General features: G+C 36.6%; 1 protein-coding gene and 1 long non-coding RNA gene across 2 annotated transcripts in view; one reads left to right on the forward strand and one right to left on the reverse strand.

Annotated features, from left to right (window-relative positions):
* The window catches only part of HS6ST3 (heparan sulfate 6-O-sulfotransferase 3), a 582,522-nt gene that overhangs the window by 354,850 nt on the left and 202,352 nt on the right, over positions 1-25,320 (reverse strand). The gene's annotated exons all lie outside the window — the stretch shown is intronic.
* Positions 316-24,827, forward strand: LOC116668660. Its single transcript, XR_004325895.1, has 3 exons — positions 316-392; positions 21,278-21,283; positions 24,817-24,827. It is a non-coding gene; the product is annotated as an uncharacterized LOC116668660 (long non-coding RNA).

Raw genomic sequence — 25,320 nt, forward strand, 5'->3', positions numbered from 1 at the left:
CATCAATGGATGAGTGAATAAAGAGAATACGGTATACACACACACACACACACACAAACACAACACACATACAATGCAATACTATTCAGCCATAAAAATAGATGAAATCTTGTCACTTGTGACAACATGGATGGACCTTGAGGGTATTATGCTAAGTGAAATAAGTCATGGAGAAAGCAAACACTATATGATTTCACTTATATGTAGAATATAAAAATCAAACTCAAAAACAAAATAAATAAACAAACCAAATCAAAGAAAAACAAACACTTAGATACAGAGAACAGAATAATGGTTACCAGAGGGGAAGTGGTGTGGGGAGGGTGAAATGGGTAAAGGGGGTCAACTGTATGGAGATGGATGGAAACTAAGCTTTTGGTGGTGAGCACGTCGTAGCGTATACAGAGGTAGAAATATAACCTTGTGCACATTAAATTTAAATAAGGTTACAAACCAGCGTTACCTCAATAAATTTAGACACGGTTTTAATTCTGTAAGAGAGAAGGAGAGCAGACTTAAACTAACATCATGACAAAATAAGATAACTACAACTTAGAAGTTGTGATAGACAAAGCGGGTGTCTTTAAAGTCGGTAACAGTGTGTCGGGCAAACAGTGATTTGTATACCCCAGGGATTACATTGGGAAAAACCTTGCCACTTATTCCAATCAAACTGATGAGAAGAGACATGATTGAAATAAGCAGAGAATGCTTGAGGAAGATTCTATTTAACATTCACAGCTTCACATAAAAGAGTCCTCTTCCATCTCCTTAAATCACATATTTGTTAACAACATGAACGAAAATCTAAATGGCCCCATTTCCAAATTGGTGAGGAAGGCAAGTGTGAGACACAGAAAACAGAAAACATAGCCTTCAAAAAGCTTCATATCAAAGTTGGATTTATAAATTATTTAAGCCACAATCACCATTTATACCCATTCTTATCCTTTTAACAAAACAATACATAGCCAAAACCCACTTAAATATGTTGTTTTAAATGTATATATGGTGCTGTTCAATTTATGTGTACACTACCCATGGTCTGCAAATACTGGAATATTTGAAGATACTGTACTTTAGTTTCAGGAAAATATGTGCCTTTAGTGGTTTGAGTGGTGACCCTCAAAATGATACGGGCACATTGTAACCTCCCAGGGATCTGCAAATGTGATCTTATTTGGAAAAAAATGATCTTTGCGGACATAATTAAGGATCTCAGGATGAGATCATCTTGGACTATCCTAAATCCAGTAACAAGTGTCCTTATAAACACACACACACACACACACACATACACACAGATGTAAAATATAGGGGGATGAGAAGGCCATGTGAAGATGGAGGCAGAGACTGGAGTGATGCAGCCACAAGCCAAGGAATGCCTGGAGCCATCAGAAGTTGGAAGGAGCAGTAAGGGACTGCCCACCACCACCCCGAGCCTTCAGAGGGATCTCAGCTCTACTGACACCTTGATTTTGGACTTCCAGCCTCCAGAACTGTGAGAGAATAAGTTCTCTTATTGTGAGCCACCAAATTTGTGGTAATTTATTACAGTAGCCCTAGAAAAATAATACAGCATCTTTCTGCTCTTTTTTTTTTTAATGCCTATATAAGCACTATTGCAGCATTAAGAAAGGTTTGACCAGAAAATCAACACAATCATCTATATGAACAATAATCTAATGAACAGGTATTTTAATTTTGGTACAGTCCTGTGGACTCTGTCCAGGTATGTGCATTGTTGTACCCAAACTGAGCAGCACATGATATTTTATTGTCATTTATTCACTAAACATTATGTCATAGGATTTTCATTGTGTCTTTAATGGCCTTCAAATGTATTATAATTTATGTATAATTTTCACTGAATTGATACACCATCAATACACCACATATTACTTAAACATTTTGCAAGTTTTAAAGATCTGAACTAATTCTTACAGTACTAATAAATGACCTTCTATTATAGTCAGACACAGTCGTAGATATTTTTTATATAAAAAATATAGATATGGCTTGAATCATGCATAGAAAAACCATCAGTCAACCATTCAAAAAATATTTCTTGAGCAATTTCTAAGTATCAGGCACTGTTCCAGGTTTTAGGAATGCTGAGGTAAACATGAAGAAAGTACATGGACTTTTGGTTTACATCACAGCCAAAAGGTAAACTGATAAAACATGGTCAACATGTTTTATAAACATTATAAAGTAATAAACCTGATTAACAAAGAAGGAACAGAACTCTTAACAAACTAGAAATGGAAAGGAACTTCCTTAATTTAATAGAAGGCATATCTCAAAACTCTACAGCAAATACCATGTTTCATTGGTGAAATGTTAGGAGCTTTTCCTTTAAAATTGGTGACAAGGAAAGGACGCCATATGTCACCACTTCCACTTAACATGGTACCTGCAGTCCCAAAAGCACTAAAAGACAAGGAAAAGAAAATACAGGGGGAAAAAAAGACTATCATAATTTGCAAATGATATGACTATCTATACAGAAAAACCCCAAAATATATTCAGATAAATTATTAGAATTAATGAATCTAGCAAGATGGCTGGATACAGGATGTGAGGGTACAGAACAACTTCTTGAAGTACAGAAAGCATAGTTAGAAAAGATTGATGATGCTGACCATGTTAAAATGAATCATTTCTCATCAACACACCACAGAATGATATTTGCAACATATAAAATTGATGTTTCAAAATATATGGCTTGCTAGGAGTTAATATTAGAAATGGATAAAGATGTACTACATGCTGATAAGGAAATAAAAACAACCATTAGAAAAATGGGCAAAAAACTTGAACTGGCCTTTCATGGAAGTAAAAACTCAAATAGCAAAAAAACATGGTAAAAGACATTTAGTAATCAGAGAAATGCCAATTAAGACCACCATGAAGTACCAATTTATACATATTAGACTGGCAAAAATTCTAAAAATGACATGGAGTGGAATAGGGTAACAGGTTACCCAATTTTCATTGCCAGGTGGATGACTTATCAAACTGTGCTATGGTCACACAAATGAAGTATTACACAGCAATGAAAATGAATGAAATACAGCTATGCACAGCAAGAATGACTCAAAAACAATTTCAAGTGAAAAAAATTGCATAACAGAGTATATTATTTTTATAATGCTCAAAATCCAGCAACAGCCAACAATACAGATACTGTTTAGAAATACATGCATAGAGTAATAATGATAAATATTTTAAAAACAGAAATGATAAAGACAGAATCCATAATGCTGATTACCCTTGAGGGAATCAGGAGATACAAGAATTTAGAGGGACAGATAAGCAACTTCCAAACTAATGGTGGGACTCTAGTTCTTAAGTTGGATGATTTGTTCATGGGTTTTCATAGTATTATATTTCATCAGTTACATATATGTTACATAAAATTTTCATATATTTGCAAAAATTACAAAGAAAGCATTTTAAAGAAAAAGTAGGAATAAGCAAAAGAATTGACAAAATTTCATTATTCTAAAGGGAAGGAAGAAAAAAGTTGCAAATAAACAGTTACAAAATATTGCAGCTGAGAATATCTTTAACTCTACATCTCTGGTTTCCAACCCCAGCTGTATATTAGCATCTCTTGGGGGTGGTGGAAAGTTTTAAAAAGAGCAATGCCTGGACCTGACATGAATCAAATAAATCAAAATTTACATGGCTGGAAGCCAGTCATCAATTTGTCTGTTGGTTTTCTTTGGCGCTTGCCTTCACCGTTTGCCAGATGATTTCTAAGGTGCAGGCAGGATGATAGATCATCACTGCACTGCACTGATCTAGACATAGCCCCCTCTTTCCTATTGAGAAACTGAGGCCAGAGAGAAGTGGATTGCTAAATTAGTATTAGTGGAAACCCCAAGTTTTCAACCATTCATTAACTCATCAACATAATTATACTATCAGGAAATTTCATCAAATTCTCCTATTTTTTTTTAAGAGGTGGAAAGAGGACAACATTTAAAAAAAAAAATCCTTTTCTGAAAATAATCCCCAGTGCTCTGGCATTCTTGCTCTCCCCACACATTTTCTCTACACAAAAATTATATAAAGCTTCATCTTTTTTTCCTCCCTTTTGTGAGTGGGCAGGGGGAACCCACCCTGCTTTATATCCTTTGCTCCACTCTACTTATTGAAGTGCAGCGAAGCCCTAGAAATCACCTTGGAGAGGGTCTAACAGCCTCCTCTCTGAGCTCATCAGTCTTTTTGTGCATCCGCTGCCCTGATGACAGAGGCCAGTGAGGTGCTGACAGATGTGCAAGGCTGGCTGGAAGGATCACAGATTAAAAATATAACTTTCAGCATCTTCTTTCCCCAGGCTTTGCCCAGAAAGGCTTCGGTGGCAGCTCAAACGATGGCCATATCGCAGGATCCCAGATTATACTCATGCGGAGTCATCAGACATCTGTTAACAATCCCTAAGGCAATTGGGTATGTTAAGGCGTCTGCTTTCTGCTTCACTGTGCAGAAAACTGGGCAAGGAGGGGGTGATCTTTTGATTCAATAACCAAATATCTTTCTGCTCGCTCTCCTGCAGTTGGTTCTGACCAGGAATCAGCCAGTCCCTACTTGGTAGTTTTGCTCAGAGAACTTTCAGTCCCTTTCTCTAATATGCTGCAAGACGGTAAGCCCCCAATAACGGAGGGTTTGGTTTTTGCTCTAGGAGAAGGGATAACCTTGGTGAAATGCACTGGGTCCTTATCCTTCCATGATTATGAGTACACACACTCCCACCTGCCGGCTCCAACTGCACAACTTCAAGGAGGCACCATTTTTCTTTTACAGACTTAATTCTCCTAAGTCTAAGCACAGTAGACTCTGATGAAACTAGATGCCTCTTCTAGGTCTCAGTGATATCACGATAAATGTTTCCTGGGAGTGAAACATGTCCTTTACACATTTACACCACGAAATAGGAATTAGGAAGTTTATGAAGACTTGGATCGTTAGTAATGATAAACATTGGCATTTGCCAACAGTTTCAAAGCATCCTACAATTGAGCTTTGATACAACCCTTCCAATATCATAACTGACTCATTATTTAGTCTCTTTTCATTTCTCTGGAGAATCCAGAATGTTTTGTCTAAACTCAAAAATAAAACAGAAAGATGTAAATGGATAAAATAATGCCCAACACAGACAAATTCTAAATAATTGACAGTTGACTAAGAAGAGAAAATGTATAAATATGAGTGGCAAAAATTGAATTTTTACTCCATTTTATTATGTTTCTGTTAAAATGAAGAATTATACTGTGGATCCTGAATTATACCATGTAATTGAAAACAAAAGAGAAAATGATGGTTTTTTAAAAGCTCTAAACATCATCAAGCTTTCTGGCTAGAGTCTAGATTAATGCTTATGGTGGGAGAAGCCCTTTTTTCATGGAACATGCCTACCAGCTGGACAGAAAGCCTAGCTTCTTCAGATACAGTAAAGCTTAACATAATAGGCCTTCATATACAACATTCTTTGATACAAAGCAGCCATTCCTTTATTACTGGGTTCTGAAAATTTTGTTAATTATAACCCCACCTTTGATGCAAAAAGGGTGGCCCTATAACCGGAGAGCCCTGTATTTTGGAGTGAGTAGCAGGTTTCCACCTGCAGGTGTAGAAGGAGAACTTGGATTTAACGAACTATTATGCATTAATAACAGAGAGAAACCTGAGTGTGTCACAGGAAAACAGAAAAGAATTAGCAAGCAGTGTCGGGGAAGGTGGGCTGGTGTGGGCATGGAGGGGGTGTTGAACAAAACCACGTGAGAAATGTAGGTGTTTGGAGTGAAATATTGTGCTCTGTGAACTCTCTTTGACCTCATACATTTACAGGGGGAAACAACTAAAAATCATGACATGAGTTTTTAATGAATTGTCAACAGAAAGTTGCTCAGTAATGGATGTAGAGCCAGAACAGTTATTGGGGGGGGAGCATTAAAAAAAAAAAAAAGAAGAAGAAGAAAGTGGGCCCCTGGTAAAGGGATCAGGTTACAAAACAAGATCTCCAGACAAGAGATATTACCAGCTTCTTCGGTCTGTAACCTCAGTGTAACTGAGTTCTAGAACATTCCAAGTTGTTTGCATCAACAACAATAATGAGTGATGTGGTTTTGTTCTTATACTTTGCAAAGAGCTTTAATGTTACCTCATTTACATCCCTTTCATTTTCATCATTGTTAACATCTAAGAAGTGGACTGGTCTTAAAGAACAGGAAAAAGAGCCAGTAAGAGCTGAGAAGCAGGAAATTAGGAGTTTATCTCAGAAAACAAGCATAGTAAGGTTGTACCAGCATCACAGTCAACAGCTATGATTTAAGTAAAGTGTGGATCAATATTTAATTAAATACATTAAGCACAGGGAACAAAACATGCAGCCATCAGATTTGAAAAAGTACATTTGAACCCTATAATCCTGTAACCAAAAGATTTTAAAATTCAAATCTTTTTATCATTCATTTCTCAATAAATATTGCTTTTATAATATCATTGTCTAAGAATATAATCTTAGAGTTTTATAAAGTTTTACCTTACAGAATTAGAATATTTATTTTATTTCAGCTTTTCTTTAAAAAATATTTTTAAATGTTGCTATTAAATCTGTGTTATAACAAGTATCTTCCTTTTTTTTAAACATTTTTTATTGATTTATAATCATTTTACAATGTTGTGTCAAATTCCAGTGTTCAGCACAATTTTTCAATCATACATGGACATATACACACTCATTGTCACATTTTTTTCTCTGTGAGCTACCATAAGACTGTGTATATTTCCCTGTGCTATACAGTATAATCTTGTTTATCTATTCTACAATTTTGAAATCCCAGTCTATCCCTTCCCACCCTCCGCCCCCCGGCAACCACAAGTCCGTATTCTATGTCTATGAGTCTATTTCTGTCCTGTATTTACGCTTTGTTTTTTGTTTTTGTTTTTTGGTTTGCTTTTGTTTTTGTTTTTTAGATAACAAGTATCTTCCTTTGCACAACAGGAAAATACAAATTGCAATTATTTGAAGCTCAATTTAACAACTTATTAAGTCCATGTTTCTTAAGTGATAGTTCTTGGGCCACCCACACCAGAATCATCTAGGGTACTGATGCCTGGGTCCCAGCCCCAGAATTCTGGCATAATGGGTCTGGTGTACAGCCTGGGTGCAGGGAAGTTTTAAAATGCCCTAGGTGATTTTGTTGAATATTCAAGACTGAAAACTACTACCCTAAACTCACTAAATAAGACTGTCTGGGCCCTAGACTAGAATCCACAGCTTTATTACGAGGTCCCTAGGTGATTCTTAAACACAAAAAATTATAAGAATATGAAAAAATGTTTTTGATTTACATGTACCTGAAAAGAATTCAAAGATATTCATGCGTATAACAAAATTCAGTATCCTCCATTCCTTTAGTCCTCTCCTTAGAGAAGGAGCAAAACTAATTCAGTAGTAGACAAGATCATTTTAAAATACGCATAGCAAAGTTAATGCCCCTTTAGTGTACATTAGTGATTCCAAAAGATTTCTTTATAATTTATCTCATTTAATATGACAACAACCTTGGAGAATTATGATTCTCACTTTTAAATAATAACAAATTTGGGCTTAAGTCTTTTGACTCAGCCACAGTGAATTATCTAGGAAGCTGTGAAACTGAAACACAAAAATTCCAATTTTTTTCTGAAATATCTGCTCTTTCCTCTAGAGATATGATGACCATATTTTTTAGAAGAAATCATACTTTCTGGACTCATAAAGATATGAAACTTGAAAATACTCACACTTCACACCCATGGCCTCTCCTTAATCTTCCTATCTAGATAATAAGTAATAGTTTTAGAAATAATAACATTAGCATAATATATGCTGCATGTCACAGTTGAAAAGAGTGTTTTCACAAAGAAGACTCTTAGGATAGAGATGGAATAGTGCGACAAGTATGATTTTGAATTCTTATTATATACCTGTTGTTTTCACCTATGACTCTTCAAGGCCTAGCACAGAGCAGAAGAAGAGAGACAATCCAATCAATACTTGTTAAATGAGGTCAGGCCTAATACTGGTACCCCTACCTCACACCCTTCCCCTGCCAACGTGATAGACTGTTATGGAATATTTGAGTAGAACACCATGAGAACACTCATGGCCACAAATTACATCCTTTTAGATTAAACCACACCCTGATCTCCATGTTCACTGTCTCATGCAGCACAGGGGTGGCATATTTTGAAAATGAGTATGTTAAGGTGGAAAATTTGAGGGTTAGTAAGGAGGAGTTCTGGGTTCCAGCCCCAGCAAACTACATCTAAAATATCTCTGCCCAGACTTCTGTCATTTGACACATGTACATTTGGATCCAAAATTTGACCTAAACTTCACCTAGCCAAAGAGAGTGCCTAATCCTAAATCACTTTGGAAGGAAAGGAAGAATCTGTTTCAAAGAACTTGAAGCATGTCCCTTTAAACAGGTACTTATAAATTTTTCTTTAAAATAACTTTTCAGCCCTTGGCAATTCTGCATTCTGCAGTGTTTACTACTTAGAATGAAGATTATGAATGACTTTTAATCTATTCTTTCCTCTTGGTCTGACAAAATTCTGTGTTGTATCTTGGATGAGCACAAACAGCCATTGAATTAAAGTCTTAAAATACTTTTCTTCTGGTATTTTTCATACATACTTCTTTTTAATTGTGGTAAAATATACATAACATAAAATTTACCATTGTAACCATTTTTTGAGAGTACAATTCCATGGCATTAAGTATATTCATAATGTTGTACAACCACCACCTTATTCATTTCCAGAACCTGTTTATCTTCTCAAGTAGAAACTGTCTCTACTAAGCATTAACTCTCAGCCCACTCTCCCTCAACACCTCGTAACTTCTATTCTACTTCCTATCTCTATGAATTTGCTTATTCCAGAGACCTCGTATAAGCAGAATCATACAATAGTTGTCCTTTTGTATCTGACTTCTTTTACTTAGCATACTGTTTTCAAGGTTCACCCATGGTGTGGCATTTTTCAGAATTTCCTTCCTTTTTAAGGCTGAATCATATTCCATTGTGTATATATACCACATTTTGTTTATTCATTCATTTATAGATAGACATTTGAGTTTTTTCCACCTTTTGGCTACTATGAATAATGTTATTAGGAACATTAGGTATACAAGTATCTTTATGAGTTCCTAAATTCAGTTGTTTTGGTCATATGCCTAGAAGTGGAACTACTGGCTCATATGGCAGTTCTGTGTTCAATTTTTTTTGAGGAGTCACCAAACTGTTTTCCATGGAGGCTACAGGATATTACATTTCCACCAGTGATGCACTCGCATTCCAATTTCTCCACATCCTTGCCAACATTTATTTTTCTTTTTTAAATAATAGCCATCTTATATTTTTATAAACTATTTTCTCATTTCAAGCATATTGAGTAAAATAAATTCTTGGCTCACTTAACTTTTCCAATATTCACCAAAATAAAAATTTCAAAATATATTTTATGAGGGTGGATATTTTTTCATATATTTTTCTTTTATGTTACAGTTTTTAACAATAATGCTAATGGAGGAGGAGAATTTCAAATGGTATCTTTTTCCATTTCCAAAAATATATAAAAGTTGATTATGTAATATTTATTAAGCTCTAAAATTTGCTGAATGGACCACATGCAAATAAATATATATGTCATCTATAACTTGACAAAGTATCATGATAAAAAAATACCTTAATCTTTTGACTTTTGCATTCCTTCTGAACTTTATGATGAAAGGATATGTCATGGTGATGTTCTCAAAAGGTTGATAGCTGATGTTGGATACATGTAACCACACAAATGCTTAGAAGATAAGGCTTTAGGAGGAATACATAATAAAGGGAATGTCATATAGACTGGGGAGAATGCCTTTGGATTTAGCAATCTGTTTTCCCTGGGAAATTAGTATTTTTTGTTGTTGCAGAGAAGGCTCGCTGCCTGCCAAAATCCTTTCCCTTTTCCATATTTCACAGCTGCCCTTGTCGCTATGTAGAGCCATACAATTAGTCCTTGTGAATTAAGTCTGAGGGAATGATGTGTGCTGCTTCTGGGTTAAGTTTCTTTTCCTTAAACTTTTAATTTTGAAAGAACTATAGATTCACAAGAAGTTGCAAAAAAAAAAAAAATGTACAGGAAGATTCCATGCCTCCTTCACTCAGCTTTTCCTACCGGTAACATTCTGCATAACTCTAGTGTAATATTAAAAGCTGGAAATTTACACTTGCTCTTCATATTTGTGAGCAGACCTTTGTAGAGGGAGGAGTTCTATGCAATTGTATCAGCCTCGTAGCTTCCTGTAATGGAAGGGGTACCATCCCAATCAAGTCATGGAACTGTTCAATCACCCAAGCTATACCTTTATAGGCACACCCTCCCTCGCTGATCCTTAACCCCTCCCAACTACTAATCCATTCTCCACATCTATCATTTTGCCATTTCAAGAATGCCTTATAAATAGAATCACACAGCATGTGATCTTTTAGGACCAGCTTTTTTCACACAGCTTTATGCCTTTGAGATTCATCAGATCTGTTGCATACAGATCAACAGCTTAGTAGTTTTTCTGGCTGAGTAGTAGCCCGTAGTGTGAAGATATCAGTTTAACTATTAACCCATTGGAGAACATGAGGGTCTTCTCCAAGTGCTGGCTATTGTGAATAATAAAAATGCGATGAACATTCACCTGCAGGTTTTGACATGCACGTGTGTTTTCATTTCTCTGGGATCGATGGCCATGAGCTAAGCATTTTGATAAGTGAGTGTGCCCCCTCCACTCTCTCCTTCTCTTCTATCAGTGCCTCACAAATGACAACAGGGCACTGAGGATGACAGAAAGAGAGAATCACAAAACGAAAGGAGCCTGGTTTCCAAATCACCAAGTGGAGCAGAGTCTCACATTGCTCAGGAATACCCACAGTGAATTGTGCAATGAGCCAACTTCTGTTGTGTTTGGGTCTCCGTTACAGTAGCTTCTCATCTAAACAACTAGTAAACTAAATGAATCCCAACAAATATAATGCATTCTAACCCAAGAATTAAATATATTTTCTGTAAATAAATTACATTGAATGAGAACTTTTTAAAAATGTTAACTGTTTTGCTAGAAATCATTACAAAGCTTTTATGTATGTATTTATTTACTTTATATTTTATTTATTTATAGAATAAAATTGCTACTGCACTAGCACAGCAGTAATATGGATTGTGTAGGTAATCCCTGTATTAAATGATTCCTCATCTGAGGATTCAACCTCAGATCATATAGCACAATAATCTACTTTTTTTTCTTTTTTTTTTAAATTGAAGTATAGTTGATTTACAATGTTATGTTAGTTTCAGGTGTACAGCAAAGTGATTCAGTTATACACATATATACAGATTCTTTTTCAGATTCTTTTTTATCAAAAGTTATTATAATATATTGAATATAGATCCCTGTGCTATACAGTAGGCCCTTGTTGTTTATCTATTTTACTTACAGTAGTTAGTATATGCAAAAATATTGAATTCCCAATTTATCTCTTCCCCCCTCCCACCCCCATAACCACAAGTTTGTTTTCTATGTCTGTGAGTCTGTTTATATTTTCTAAATAAGTTCATTTTTTAGATTCCACATGTATGTGTCATCATGATATTTGTCTTTCTTGGCCTGATTTCACTTATGATAATCTCTAGATCCATCCATGTTGCTGCAAATGGCACTATTTCATTCTTTTTTTTATGGCTTGGTATCTACTTTTGAAAAAAAAAAAATCCCTGCATAAATGTACCCTCAAAGCTCTAACTCCTGTTGTTCAAGGTTCAACTGCAGCTGAAGTTAGATGGGAAAAGGGTAGTTAGATGTTACTTTAAAATGGTACAGCTTAGGGTCCAAAGTCACACATGGGAGGATGAAGCCATGTTAGCTTTCCCTAACAGCTTTTTTAAAGGAATATTTAAAAATTTCTTACTCATGTTTATTTTCTATTCCACATTATTCAAAGAATAAGAGGAAATAAAGTCATTTCAAAAGAGCCAAAAACATTTTTTATAGTAGGATCAGCAGAACCTTGTGATAAAGTAAGGCGTCAGGAGATTAGGCTAGAATCATAGTCTTCTACTGATGAGTCATGACATTTCGTTATTGTTAGCCCGCACCTCTTCATTTGCAACATGGAGACAAAAGTGTAACCTTACTACTCACAGTAATGTGCACCACATCCAAAAATGTACAGCAAAGCACTCTCTAAACTGGGATAAACAATTCATCAGCAATGAATAGCCTAATTATTCATGTTATCTACTTTTCTTTAACTAATATACCATTGTTACATAGTGTTTCCAATAATACTGTATAGTTTCTTGGCTAAGCAATCATAAATGTCTGGTATATAAATGCCCTCTTGGATCCTCTTGCATTTTTTTAATCATGCAAAAACATCATAAATCAAGGCTGTCTCTGTGTCCTGAGAATTTCCAAATAACAGGACATTCTCTACCTCTTTTAACCTCTCTACAGCTGTCCATAATGATGGCTGCCCCAGTCTGAAGCCTACCTTAATATCAATAGAAGCTGAGCCTGACAGGATGTTAGCAGCTCCCTTTCTGACAGAGGGTGATTGGCATTTTCTCAGTGCCTTCGCTGGCTCCTCCTGCTTGTATTAGTATTAGAGATTTGCCTCGCTTCTCTGCTTCTTTCCCACAATCAGCTTGAAGGTCTGACCTTTCCCAAAGCCCTAGAGAGATTCAACACTAATCCCATTTGTCCTGCATCCCAACCGAAGAGCACTCAGTGAGACGTTTCCCCCCTCCCCTACTTTCATCAGTTTGTCCTAAAAAATACCCATCTTTTGGTCCCTATGACAAGGTACCCTGGGTCTTTTTGTTCCCTGCCTACAAAGTGGAGTCTCTTTTAACCTGAAACATCAAACTTCTTTTAACTTCAAAGTGTAGTCTCTTTTAACCTCCCCAGGAAGGTCCCTAGATGCTTCTTTCTTTGAATTTTGCCAGCACCCAACTTTCGACAATGGGTCCAGCTCCTCCTCTCCCAGACTGCTTAGGAGCATCTCTGAGCTGACCAGGCACACTGTTCGCTTCATATCTGCCCTGCCTTCCTGAAGTGTGTCCTCATCTTTGATCGACCACCCAGACTAGGTCCCTCTCCAGACTTGCCCTTGGACCTTCAGCCCTACCCAGTGGTGGCATGAGATGGCTGTGGTGTGGTCCTGTTCCTCCATCCCATGCCCACTCCTACTTTTCTGCTAGCTACTCCTCTGCCAAGTCTTCCCTGGCCCACGTTGGAGGGGCTTTACCAAACTCTGCTGGGGCTAATATAATGGGTAGAATTGTTTGGCAATCTATTATCTTTAGAGGTATTAATCCACATTCTGCTGTCCTCGATATTATGCTGTCTCCCAGAAGTTTTCAGTATTTTCAGCATGTTCAGACCAATGGTATAAAGAATTCCACAATCTGTGTGATGTCCCCCCTCCCTCTCCACAGCAGCAGGAGCACTGCTGGTCATTCCTGACATCCTGTGTGTCAATGAGGGGAACCTGTCAATTTCATTCATCGAAGGCCTTTTAAAGCCAGATTGCAGGACCCCACTCCCAATTTCCGATGCATTTGCCTTTCTAACAAATTTCCCAGGTGATACTGAAGCTGCTGGTTTGAGCAGCACATTTTTAGAACCAGTACATAGTTGGAAGAAAAACTCTGATGAGGAACCAAGCTTTTCTAGAAGAGCACTGATTAATTTGCCCGTGTAACTAGATCATTTTCCACATTCCTATACAGAAATCCAATGCAAGCTTTTAAAAGCAAATGTGTTTATGATAAGCTGTTCAGTACTCTGACTACCAGTCAGCTATGGAGCCCAGATAACCCATCAAATGTATATAACAGTTTTAGGAGGAAAAAGTGACCATGGGTAGGGCTGCTGCAGAAGCACATTCATTCACATTAACAATTGTAATTTGTTTCTAGTGAAAATAAGAGCCCCATTCAGCTCTCATAGTTAGGTCCTTCCTGAGTATCCTCCCCAAACATTGTAATTTCACCCTGAAGGCAAAGATGAAGTCAGCATCAAGGACCTACTAACACATCCATCAGAAATGTGCAAGTAATTAACCCATACTTAATATTTTTCCTTTCATTTTGCAAAATTTATAACCTAGAGAATGTTATAGTAAACACCTTAAAGTACCTTCCCTTAGATTCCTCAATTACCATTTTGCCACATTTGCTTACCTCTCCCCACCCCCATACACAGCTGACCCATGAACAACTGGAGTTTGAGCTGAGCAGATCCACTTACACACAGATATTTTTCAATAGTAAATACTGCAATACTACATGGTCTGTGGTTGGTTGAATCTGCAGATGGGGAGGAACCACAGATACCGAGGGCCAACTATAAATTATATTTGAATTAACCTCTGCATTGTTCAAAGGTCAACTCTATGGGGTTTTTTTTCTTTCTATTGCAACTTCTAAGAATAAAAATATTTTCATAACTACAAAACCATTATTATACCTAAGAAAACTAACATTAATTTAATTATGATCCATTATATAGCCTACATTCAAACTGTCCCAGTTGCTCTCAAAGTCCCAAAATGTTTTTTGCAGATATCTTTTTTTTGGAGTTTTTTATACTGAAGTATAGTTAATTTACAATATTGTGTTAATTTCTGGTATATAGCATAATAATTCGTGTGTGTGTGTGTGTATGTATACATATATACATACTCCTTTTCATATCCTTTTTCAATACAGGTCATTACAAGATAATGGATATAGTTCCCTGTGCTATACAGTAGAACTTTGCTGTTTATCTATTTTGTATATAGTAGTTAGTACCTGCAAATCTCGAACTCCCAATTTATTTCCCCACTGGTAACTGTAATTTTGTTTTCTATGTCTGTTGAGTCTGTCTCTGTTTTGTAGATAAGTTCATTTATGTCCCTTTTTTTTTTTTAGATTCCACATATGTGATATCATATGGCATTTTTCTTTCTCTTTCTGGCTTACTTCACTTAGTAGGATGATCTCCAGGTCCATCCCCATTGCTGTAAATTATTTTATTATTTTTTTATAGCTGAGTAGTGTTTTAATATATACACACACAATAACTTCTTTATCCAGTCATCTATCAATGGACATTTAAGTTGTTTCTGTGTCTTGGCTGTTGTAAACAGTGCTGCTATGAACACTGGGGTACATGTATCTTTTCAAATTAGTCTCCTCCAGATATATGCCCAGGAGTGGGATTGCTGGATCATAGGGTAAGTCTGTTTTCAGTTTTTTTAAGGAATCTCCATACTATTTTCCATAATGGTTGCACCAAACTGCATTCCTACCAACAGTGTTCCAGGGTTCCCTTTTCTCCACACACTCTCCAGCATTTATCATTTGTGGACTTCTTAATGATGGCCATTCTGACCAGTGTGAGGTGATACCTTATTGTAGTCTTGATTTGCATTTCTTTTTTACAAATAGAAATGAGCATTTTTCTTGTTTATAAACCCTCAATATTTCTTGCCCATCACAGTTTCTGTGATTCTTCATTGAATTATGTCTTTCCTTTTTTATTTTGCAAGAACTCGTTATAAATAAGGAAACTAGAGCTATGCAAGTTGCATAAGTGAAGATATATCTCTCTCCCTAGTATGTTATTTATCTTTTGATTGCTTATGGTAAATTTTGCCTGTGTAGTCAAATTGATCACTATCTTGTTATGTGACTTATTGGTTAGGAGAGTTTTTCCTACTTCTTACTGAAAACAGTTTAGCAATGTTTTCTTCCAGTACTTTCATGTTTTCATATTCTTAGATTATAATACTTTATGCTTGAAAGTTTTACATGAAGAATGATTAAAGTTAGTTTTATTTTTTCCCCAAATGGCTGGCCAGGCTATCACGATATCATTTACTGAATTTTCCCTGCTAATCTGAAATGTCACCCACATTGCACACTAAATTCTCACATGTATTTGGACCTGTGTCTGGACTCTGTTGGGTTCCACTAATTTCCCTTTCTGTTGCCATACCAGAACTATTTTTATTATAGTAGATTTAAATCTGTACTGAGTCTAGGAGGTACTCCCACCCTTTCCACTTAGAGTTGGGCTCTAGAGCCATACTTGCTTGGGTTCAAATCCTGCTTCTGCCACTTACTGTGAGACCTTGAGCAAGTTATTTAAATCTCTCTGTGCTTCCATGTCCTCATCTGTAACGAAGATAATAATAAAAACTACCCCATAAGGATGTTAGGAGGCATAATTACTACAGTTCATACAGAATGCTTATAATTGTTCTGGTAAAGAATGATTTTTAAGTAACTATTAACTTTTTTATTCCAGAAAATTTTCTGGATACTCTCAGATTTTTACTTCTCTACATGACCATGAGGATTGATATGCCAATTTTCAAACCTTCTGTGGTAGCCAGCCTCCAAGATGGTCCCCAATGATCCATGACTCCTAGAATTCATGCCCTTAGGTAGTCCCTTCTCACAGTAAGTAGGACTGACCTGTGTAACCAACAAGTATTGCAGAAGTGACACTGTGGCATTCAGAGCTAGGTTACAAAAGACTTTGATACCTCCATCCTAACCTCTCTCTTGGATCATTCACTCTGGAAGAAGCCAGCTAGCATGTTGTGAAGACATTTAAGGAGCCTCTGGAGAGACTCAAATTGGAGGAACTGAGGCTTTCTACCAACAACCAGGGCCATGAAGAATGAACCATCTTAGAAGCAAAGTTCTAGCCCTTGTCAAGCCTTCAAATGACTATTCCCTTAACTGCAACCTCATGAGAGACTCCAATACAGAATCATCCAACTATCTGCTCCCAAATTCCTGACACACCAAAACTCAGTGAATTAATAAACATTTATTGTTGTTTTAAGACACCAAGTTTCGGCTAATTGGTTATGTGGCAATGTATAACTAATACATCGTCCATCTGGCAATTTTATTGAGAAGGCATTGAATTCATAGACTCATTTATAGAGAAAAGAACTGAATACTGAACATTTCTACCCAAGTAGAACTTCTTTTTTTCCATTAAGTTGAGTTATTTTTTAAAAATGTAGATATTTCAATATTTTAAGTCTTGATCATCTATGCCTGGCACATTTCTCATATTATTTTTGTTGCCATCCTTCTATTTTATTCTCTAAATTGTGTGATACTATCAATTTTAATGCTATTACTTTTTAATTAATTTTGTAACCAGCCAACCTGCTGAATTTTATCATTTCTCTAGTAGCCAGACAACTGATTGTTTTGGATTTTTCAGGGATATAATCATATCATCTACAAATAATGATCATTTTGCCTCATATTTTCCTTTTTATAGGTATGATTTCTTAATAGCTATTGTTATTTTACAGCTATTATTTTGCAATTGCATTGGCTGCAGTAATAAATTTTAGCTCCAAAAATGTATGATGGCTGAAGACGTTGTAAACAATCAGTATTTATCAGTTTGACTTCTTTCATTATTCTGAATATTCTTGTAGTTAAAGACTGCCAGCTTCCCCAATTTGGCTGAAATGGTTAAAATTTTTATTTTGCAACATCTCATTTTTAATAGAAATATAAACAGTTAAGTTTTTTAAATTATACCAAATCAAATCTTGTTTTCAAGTTTTTAGTAATATGACAAAAATGCAAAAAGATGACTAAAATTGACAGTCACCGTTTTCACAGTTCACTCTTTCATTTACTATCCTTAATCCTACTTGACCTTTAATCAAAAGATTTATCTCTCTAACCCAAGGAAAGTAGAAATCAGAACTACAGAAATAAGTAAAAACATGCTTCCAAATGAAAAAGGTTAAAATGGAAAGGAAACAACAACTTGACATTGCTTAGGAAAATAAAGTCTCCCCAAATAAATTTGCCTTTTAATAACTTTCAAAAGTAATGCAGGTTTCAAAATATTTAAGGTTGGTAAACAACTTCAGGATGAAAGAGGATAGGGAGGAAGCAATGAGGAGCATTTCTGAGACCCAGGAAAATGAGAGCACTACAAGGTAACTGATAAATTGATTTTTAATAATATTAGAAGCTTGCAAACCCTCTCTCTTCACTTTGCTGCACTAAGAGAATGCACTAGCAGGTGCTTAAACGCCCTCCAAGGATTTTCAGTTTTATTATTATACCCACGTAAAGGAAAGCCTAAATAACACCGAGGTAAGTAAAAGTTCATTATTACCTAGAGTTGTTCAGCATCTATCTTTTTTCCCTTATCTATGTCTAACAGAAGAAAATCTAGCACTTTATTCAGTAGGCAAAATTAACATGTAAGTTTAGAGTTGGAGAGCTTTCATTTTATAGATTCTAATTCTAGGAACATTATCTCACATGTAAATGATAATTCTGCTCCAGAAGACCCTTTTCTGTGCTTTTCAGATGAATGTTATGCCAAGACTTTCAAAGTGACTTATCACAATGCCAGATTGATAAGCAGGTTTGATCAACACTAGCAGAATCATCTCACACCAAACATTACAGGATTTACAAGAGTACAGACCGTGACGGCAACATGTAAGCTGGCTTTTTCTGTGCTTAACTTGGAACAGCAGACGTGTTCGGCTCAAACCTTTTCAAGTCTTAACATCTGTTGTGAGCATGATGAAAAACAATAGACTTGGGAAATTGGATTTATTTCAATACTGATTTCAATAGCGTGACTCAATGTAGCTACAGGATTGACATGAATAATGGCAAGAACAAGGAAGACTATTTAATCCGGGCAAGGAAATCTGGGGTTCTTAGGATTCTGCAGATTTGAAGTCCACACTGAGGACACTGCAGAACAGTCTTTTCAAATACTGAACTATTCCCTTCAGAAGCCCAGTGTAAGCTCTGTTGCAGCATCTTAGTCAACAACTAAGGAGAAAGGGTTTCATCTTTACTTCCTGTACCATCTGAACTGGGGTTATATGATTTCCCTTGAAATAAATACTTTGTTGATTTTCTCTAGCCCCCACCACAACTCCAGTCAACATTTACACCAACATTATTTGATTTTCATATTAATAGACTACCCTCAGCCTTTGCTGAACAAACGTATCAAGGTCTTGGTACAATTCAACCACGTTTTCCTTGTAAAATTTTCTCTTCCTCTTCTGCTTCTGCTGAACTGAAATGAACAAGGTGGTTTAAACTTTTGTCTTATGTTGCAATAAAATCCAACAACACATATTCGAAAACTAAACTTGCTTTGAAGAAGATGACTGGCAAGCTAAAACTTGCACTAAGCTATGCCATCAATATACGCTCAGAAGTGGAGTGAATCTCAATCTTCATGGGGTTGAAATATAATACCCCTGGATATTTCTTTTTTCAGGAGGTGTGACATTCCATTTAAATTTTTGAAAATACGATACAGCACTTTTGGAGAGAGCTATTTGGAAAGGGAGAGAAATAAACTTATTCACAGAAAAATATGACTTGAAAACAAACAGACAGAAAGCCATCACAATAACATCCTTAAAAATCTAATATAGAATACCCAAACATACCTGACTCTTGATTTATTTATTTCAAATATGGAGAAAAGCCAAAAACCTGAGGATGAATTGTTTCCCTTTTTTAACTTAGCAGATCAATCCCCAGCAATAACAGAAAACAACTGAATATTGTACTAGTACTTTAAGATTATTGCAAATTTAGAGGAAAATTAAAATCAAGCATTGGATTGAATGTGAAATCAGATCCTTCATTTAAGTTGACAAATTTCTATTTCCGGGAAGCATAACATTTAGGGTATCAGTAATCAGTCAAGGACAGTGTGTTCCAGGATATAAATTGTTCTGAAATTTTAATTTGTAAACCCTAAAGCTGTTGCATTTCTTCCCCTGTTGGTTGTCTGTATTCAAAATATCCCTGACTTTTATCTGTGACATAATCAGTAAAAACCAACTGCCACACGTGACAAAGGACACTTTGGTTACTTATCAGGGTTTTCTTCACGTTTATTCCTCTCTGAGCAAAAACTGCAGTTTTCCAGAGCATGTGGGGCCAAAACGGATCTGGACATAAAGAGATTGGCTGGTCCCGGAAGTACCCACCACTTTGAAGAGTGCCTTGGGAAATCAGCTAAGCCCTTTCTAAAGCTGGGCTATTCTAACCACCCTGGATGCCTGTTCTCTGGGTGGCAAAATAGATGTCTGCAGTCCTTGTGAAGACAAGCGGAAGTCCCTCTGTGAGAAAGCCTTTCACAACACAAGTACACACGCTGGTTTCAGTAACCTTGACAAATAGTTCTTTGGGAGAAATGCCATGGAAGGCGTATTTGCCAATTACGTCACAATCAGAGTCACGTTTCATCTTACACTGTGAGTCATTGATTAGTACTATTTCAAAAGGTGAAGTACTTTGAGGCACATTCCTCAGATCCTCTAAATAGGATACAACCCACGGCTTTCAGTGATATGTGAATAGCCAACACCTCCTGATGCTGAAGTAATTGGAACTACAATGATAGGCCCTCAATCTGACTCTAATGGATCTTGAATGTTACACTTCCCTAGGTGGCTTTCTCTTTGCAGAGTCTATATCCAGCATTCTCGAATTTTCCAGTAGAGTGCTGCAGTAATACTACAGAAAAGCAAGTGTTAGTGGTGCTCCATGATCTGGAGATTTTCCGGGGCAAGCACCTCCTCCCACGTTTTTGCTAATCCCACTAGTAAGAATTCTTTGATTGTGTATTACAGATATTTAAGTTTATTTCTTCAACAAATACTGAGTGCTTACTCTACGTCAGAGAGTATGCTAGGCGCTAGAGATATGGGATGGATAAGAGATGTCGGCTCCTTGACTTCAGGGACGAGAAGACTATAGGGAAATACCAATAATTAAACAATATCTCTTCAGTATAAGCACTCTAGAGTAGAAAGCACATCGTGGGGGCACCCGGCCCAGTCATGGGGAAGGGCAGTGAAGAATGGAGTCAGGGAAAGTATCTGGAAAGAGTGCCATTTAATTGGGATCTAAAGGATGATTGGAAAAAAAGAGATAGCAAAAGAAGGCACAAGATAGGAGTGGAATTTTTTCCTTATCACAGAACATGTTTAATATGTTCCTCTGAATCCTAAGGCCAAAAACAATGTGGTATCACTGCCTAGCATCTATTCTGATTGTGTTATTAATTTCTACTAATGTTACCTGTGGCCTAGTCAGAAGGAAGAAATGTAGTATAGATTCCAAATACTAGGAACTGCAGTACAGAGTTTTAAAATCCCCCTAGATTGCAAAGTTGGACTATATACTTAGGGATACTTTGATCAGGCTACTGGTTTCATTTATGAAATTAAATTTTCTGAACAATGACTGATGAAACAAAGATAATTTCCTCAAGCTGGTGTTGTTAAGTGGAAAAGAGGCAGCAAAAGAATGCAATGAGGCATGAATATGGTTGGGATGTATGGTCAACCATTACATGCTCGTGCTGGCATGACCATCAGATGTTTCACAACAGAATGGAAGTATGGGCAGATAAATCCAGAGTAGCAGAGTATATTAGTTACCTATTTCTAGACACACAAAAAAATCACAAAACTTAGCAGCTTAAAATAATGCACACTTATTATCTCATAGCTTCTGAGGTCAGAAATTCAGGCACAGCTTCTCTGGGTCCTAGGGTTAAGGGTCCCTCACAGGCTGTAATGAAGGCATCAAAGTTGGGTCTCTTCTGTAGCCTTGACTTAAGAAGAACCCAATTCAAGCTTATGTAGTTGTTTGCAGGACCGAGTTCCTTGCTGGTTGTTGACTGGAAGCCACCTTCAGTTCCTTGCCATAGAGGCCTCTCCAACATGACCAGTTGTTTCATCAAAGCACACAAGCAGAGAAGCCAACAGAGTACATTATAAGGTAGAAGTCATGATCTCTTGCAAGTGACATTGCTTCAGTGTTACCATATTCTATATGTTAGAAGTAAGTTACCCAAAGGAGAAGATTATTGAAGGCCACTAATACCTGGAGGCTAGGGTCACTGGGGACCATCTAAAAGACTATCTGCCTTACAGGCTGCTGACTGATGGTCCATGCTTAATGTGTCCCCAAGTACTCAAGTTTTAGCACATTTCCAATTTTCTAGCAATAATATACCAACAAGCATCTGTTTTTCTTGGCTTTATTTTTTAAAGTAATATTTAGTATGGTCACAAGTGCAGCTGGTTCCAACAGGAAATTTTATTATAGATAAGAAATCAAAAATAGCTTACTCTTTCCATATAGGATACAAATGAATAACATGATAAACACTGTCCTCTAGTAGACATAAAGGAAATAATAGGAAATGCAAATGGTAAATATGGGTGTAGCCCAAATGGATTCTACTGGCCAAATAAAATCCTGCACACCTAGTGGTTTTTGAAATCCATTGGCCACATAACCTCCTCAGACTGTTCCAATAAATAATACTGGGCACTAGATATATGCACCAACACTTAAAAATTAATCTAGTTACCAAGACAAACATTCTTGAGAAAAAAGCTGTCTAGCCTGATAACAACAAAGCTCTGAAACAACAATATGAATAGGAATATTTCAGGTAAATTGCTAGAGGCTATATTTTGTTTTCTAAGTAATTGCATTTCTCAAGGATTGATGATAGCCTTATGAAAAACACGGCACTGTGAGCTCACTTTAAGGAATATTTCTCCCGAAGGCTGCCTAATTCCATGCAAATATATCTCTAAACCAGAACAAACAGCAAAATGTCTCTCAGCACCCCTCCTTCTAGTATGTTTCTCAAATTCTGCCTTAATTCATGCTGTGGGGTGAGATTATTACTAACCCAAATGTTTCTTCAACATGAAACCTAAAGATAATTTTATGAGAAAACCTGACTGGGTTCTATTACTTTTGTTCAAATCTGATGCTCACACAATTGAAAAAGAATTTCCTGTTCTGTCCTTATTACATGTGGACAAGCAAATAATAAGAGAGAAAGCCAAGAGATCATGTCATAAGATTCCTCATCCATCTACAGACAGACAGGCATTTGAATAAGACCTCAATCAGCAGGCTCAGCACGCTGTTTCTTAGGTTGGTGTTCTAGAAGACCAAGGTCATTGTCCACAAGCAATGACCTTCATTAAGCAGAAATATCCAGTGTGAAAGTAACATCAAAAGGAGGGTGTGAAATACAAACCAAACACTTCTTTATAACAGAGCACAGTTCAAGGTCAGTGTAAGTTACTAACCACCACAGGACAGGGTACAAATTCAGTAAACATACCAAAATGCAGTATGCCTCCTCACCATGTTTAAAAAGTAGCCAATCAACAACAAAGAGAAAGAGCAATGCATAACCAAATCTATAAATATTCACCAGGCAGCACAGTCTCATCTGATACAAAGATAAGTTTGGCATCCCAAGTATTATCAACAACCAGCAGCCTGACCTTGGGCAAGTCTTCTTAATTTTGAGACTCATTCTAGGAAATGACAACTATACTTACCTCTCAGAATACTGAAATAAGCATCCTTTCTTCCTGATTATTTCTATGATTTTTTCCCAGTTTCTTTTCATCATAAGTAAAATGTATGAGTAAGAAAGGATTATATTGATTATTGAAGAATTATTTTGACAAATAGATATTTCCCTTGAGCCCCAGTTTCCTCATCTGTAAAATAAGGATGAAAGTAGTGCCCATCTTAGGACAACTTTGTAGAATTTTCACGAAGATTGAAATGTTAATATTTTTTTAAAAGCTTCATCTGGCACCTACATATCCAGCACTTATATAACATATACTATATAGGTGCAGGTTAAATAAAGCAAAAATAAATAAAACATAATAGATGGATCAATAAAGGCCTCTATGAATAAGGAGTGGCAGGGAAGAAGGGAAGTGGAAGGATAATTAAAAGTTTAAGAGTTAGAAGAAAAAGGGAATGGGAGGCATGGTCATGATGCAAATAACCTTGTCCCCCTCCCCAGCAAAGTTGTCACTGTCCTAGCTCCAGAACCTATGAATATGTTATGTGATATAGTGAGGGAGAATCAAGGTTGCTAATCAGCTGACCTTAAAACAGAGATTTTCCTGGACTATCTAGATGGGTCCAATGTAATCTCAAGGGCCCTTAAAAACTGGAAGGCAGAGGCATTAGAGGAGGTCAGAGTCATGCAGCGTGAGAAGGACTGGACCTTCCATTGCTGGCTTTGAAGATGGAAGGGAGCCACAAGTCGAGGAGTGTGGGCAATTTCTAGAAGCTGGAAAAAACAAGAAAATGAATTATCTCCCTGAGCTCCAAGAAAAGAATGCAGACTTGCCGAAACCTTGATTTAGCCCATGAAACAAGTGTTGGCCTTTTGATCTACAAATAATACATCTGTTTTGTTTCAAGCCATTAAGTCGGCAGTAATTCTGTACAGCAGCAATAGGAAACTAATACAGGAAGGGTGAGGAATAGCAAGACAGCATATCTCTCGGGCAGAAAAGGAACAGACTAACGAGTCTGGTTGTTATTGATGCTGATGAGCAGGAAACTCCTGCTATTAGGATACAGTTCCTTTCAGATGAAAGGGAAGTTTCCATGGCTCTCTGGTTAGTTTGGCTGTTATGATGTGACTCTTTAAGAGAAGAGGGAAGCAGTACAATACTGCTTAGAATACAGATGTGGAGTTTGTAGACATGGCATTTAGCAAGGAAATACTTAGAAACCCTTTCTGAAATATATCAGTTATCTCTAAATTAGAGTCACAGATGGAAGCATTCCTTCCTGAATAACACAAAGCCCAACAATAGTGAGAAGAACAGAAATGTGCCCAGATAAATGATCTGTACTTGACACAGCATGGCTTCTCTCTAGATAGGGTAAAAATTTTAGCTGATAATTAAGCACCAAATGAGCCATTTGAAAATTTCAGTGCCGTGAGCAGAAGAAAATTAAATTAAATCAGAATTAACATATTAGGTCTGGGTTGAATAAAGACAGATTATTGCTTTGTCTGGATTCTGTCTTGTTAAGGAGAAGCTATTCTTCAAAACATCCAACTCTAAAACATAATTGATAGGATGGCATTAGCAAGTAAACATGATAATTGAATCATTTAAGTTCAAATTAATGTGCAACAGAATGTTCTATTGGTTACAAGGGCAATGCTTCAGGGTAACTATAGGAATGTGTTTGTTATTCAGTTCAACTCAACACCTACTGTTGAGCCAGGCATGGTAATAGACGCTTAGACTTTAACGCAAATAAGACACAATCCTTACCCTTCATGGAATTCATAGTCTAGAGGAAGGAGCTCTCAAT

Source organism: Camelus ferus, chromosome 14 (genome assembly GCF_009834535.1).
Source record: "Camelus ferus isolate YT-003-E chromosome 14, BCGSAC_Cfer_1.0, whole genome shotgun sequence".
Classification (NCBI taxonomy): Eukaryota; Metazoa; Chordata; class Mammalia; order Artiodactyla; family Camelidae; genus Camelus; species Camelus ferus.